This window comes from Berghia stephanieae, chromosome 1 (assembly GCF_034508935.2).
Source record: "Berghia stephanieae isolate SIO BIC M18660-M18661 chromosome 1, UCSD_Bste_1.3, whole genome shotgun sequence".
Taxonomy (NCBI): Eukaryota; Metazoa; Mollusca; class Gastropoda; order Nudibranchia; family Aeolidiidae; genus Berghia; species Berghia stephanieae.
Genome location: NC_088360.1, coordinates 106,295,644 through 106,298,935, shown reverse-complemented (window position 1 = coordinate 106,298,935; position 3,292 = coordinate 106,295,644).

Sequence of the window (3,292 nt, the reverse complement as noted above, 5' to 3'; positions counted from 1 at the left end):
ATGTTGAAGCCTATTGACCAAGTGAGGGATACGATGCGATTGGCTAAAAAGCTCACAACATTACCATCCGGAAATATAACGGACCAATACACAAAACTATGTGTAACATTGAACGTCCGGTTTAGTAAGAATTACTCATAAACGCGGATGGCAAAAAACAATAACAAAGACCTGAATGACGTCAACTTCATTCTATCTATAGCGTTTTCACTGAATGGACTTGTTTGTACCACAGTGGATGTCCTCAAGCAAAAATTAACATTTTAAAAAATCTTGAACTTTTATACAGAGCGTATTCACTATACGTCCTCAAAGCGCTGTACAAGGGGTCTCTGGACAACATCAACACTTAACATGTAGACGGAGAGATGACACCTGTTAGGCGATATTATAATTTTTTTCTGAAATAGACAACGCTGTTAATAGCCAGGTACCCATTTGCAACTGAGTACGGTGAGAGAATGTGAGAAAAGAGCATTTTCCAAGGACTCAGCTATGCGAGGATCGAACCCAGGAGTTTCATACGTATCCCCTGAGTTGCAACGACATTGGGGTTGTGTGGACACAACCGAGAATAAATGCAATCTCCTGCAGCTACCCCCATGGTTCTTTCTAATATTTAATGTCTTTTATTGTCATGTTTTAATCAAAATTCTTGAGAAAATTTCTTGCATAAGCTTACTCTTTTACACACATAGCCGCACAATTTTAGTTAAAATCTGAAGAAAATAGAGGCTCGCAGAAGAATATTTTTCTAACAGGACCACAGCATCCCTCCTGTCTATAGTCAAAAGAAGAAAGTTGCCTTGTTGGTCATGTTTCTCACCATGAGTTACTGGCAGCCTTGTGTTTCTTCTTTTTACTAAACCCTCCGAAACCCGACGATACCCATTGTGTCAGGTCCATTCCCCATCGGTGTACACCTCTCCCTGAGTCCCAGGTTCATTCCCCACAGTGTGCTGCCTACTTCCCATAACGTTGTCGGATACTGTCGGGTTTCGTCGGGTTTCGGCGGGTTTCGTCCTCCCATAGTCCCAGGTTCACTCCCTACTGGTGTACACCTCCCTGAGTCCCAGGTTCATTCCCCACTGCTTCCTGCTTCCCATTACATTGTCGGATACTGTCGGGTTTCGTCGGGTTTCGGCGGGTTTCGTAAAAATGAAAAACCCCAGGCAGCAGCTTCTAATGGTTTTGTCCCATACTCCAATAATATGTGACCCTTCGTCTCAAAACGGTATTATGTCTGAACGAACCAGATGCTGAAAAGGTGAATTTAATGTTAAAATTGGACAAAAATATAAATTTTTGGCACCAGCACCCTAGAATATGGTATCCATTCTCATCAATAAAACATACAAACTCAACACAAGTTTGATATTTCTGGCGATAAATTCAGTTTTCAATATCTTGATCATCCCGACTTAATACCGTTTTAAGGCGAAGGGTCACATATTATTGTAATGCTCTATCCAGGCGGCAAAACCATTATGCAAGGGACTTCGGGAGGAGGCAGAAGGAGAGGATGGAAAACGGAATTCTTTATAATATAATGTAAAGGACTGGACAAGTGTGGACAGCCTAACACTAATGAGGAATGCTGAGGACAGATCTGGGTGGATGGAGGACTGTAAGGCCATCTTTCACGTCTCTTATAGATAGCATGCGCTTGGCTAAGAAGCTCATAACATTGCCATCCGGAAGTATAACGGACCAACACACAAAACTGTGTGTAAGCATGAACGATTATAGTCAGGTTAATACAGTTTAGTGAGCATTACTCATCAACGCGGATGGCAAAAAACAATAACAAAGACCTGAGTGACATCATCTTCGAACTATCTATAGATATTTCGAAGTTGACGTCACTCAGGCCTTTGTTATTGTTATTTTTTTTTTGCCATCCGCGTTTATGAGTAATTCTCACTAAACTGTTTTTACCAGACAATAAACTATAATGGTTACACACAGTTTTGTGTGTTGGCCAGCTATACTTCCGGATGGCAATGTTGTGAGCTTCTTAGCCAAGCGTATACTATCTATATGACCACCGCGTGAAGAAAATAAAATGATAAATATTGAGCTTTTCTTAAAATAGCGCAATATCCATTAAACGTGCTCAAAGCGCTTTACAAGATGTCCCTGCCCAACAGCAACACTTAATATTTAGTACGGGTTATGAGGCCAGGTAGGCATGATAATTTGTTGGGTGAAAATAATTAAGAATATTTTTAATGCTATGACGATTCGATATTAGTGATCTGCACAGTGTCATACTACACCACCGCTATCTTCAGCTGGTGATGATGAGTTGAAATGGCCAGTGCTGCTATTTTCTGAAGAAAAAAAAAAGTTTTAAATTTTTGGTCAGAATATAAATACTTAAAATATCGATCGATCAAAATCATCTTGTCAAAAACTTTCAAACCTGAGACTTATAGCATGTCTTCCAGGAAGTCTCAGGTTATAAATACAGATTCAAACACCTAATCGCCCAACCTTCCCACCACCACCACCCAACTCACACAGACACATACACAAACACACACATACACGCACACACAGACACACACACACACGCGCGCATTGCGACTACAGTCAATAAACAAACAAACAAAAACTATATTATAGATAGAAAAAAGATGACATCACTCATGTCTTTGTTATTGTTTTTTTTTTTTTGTTTTTTTTTTGCCATCCGCGTTTATGAGTAATTAATTCTCACTGAACTGTACCAACCGGACTATAAACGTTCATGGTTACACATAGTTTTGTGTGTTGGTCCGTTATACTTCCGGATGGCAATGTTGTGAGCTTCTTAGCCAAGCCCATTCTATCTATAGATAGTTCGGAGATGACGTCACTCAGGTCTTTGTTATTGTTTTTTGCCATTCGCGTTTATGAGTAATTCTCACTAAACCGTATTAACCTGACTATAAAAGTTCATGTTTACACACAGTTTTGCGTGTTGGTCCGTGATATTTCCGAATGGCAATGTTGTGACCTTCTCAGCCAAGCACATTCTATCTATATATATATATATATTCATCCGGGTAACACACTAATTAAGTTCCCACATATTGGAAAAGTCAAGTGCTTGAATAATTAACACTGACTCGCGGGTTAACACCAGGTAATCCCGATAACCCGTTTCCTTCAATAAACAGATCATGAATTGAATTTAAGATACACCTCATCTCATTACTACCACATTGCCGTGCTCCGGAAAAAAACAACAACCCAAAACAAATTTAAAAATTTGGCCATAAAACTCGTCCTTCAAATATCGATCGAT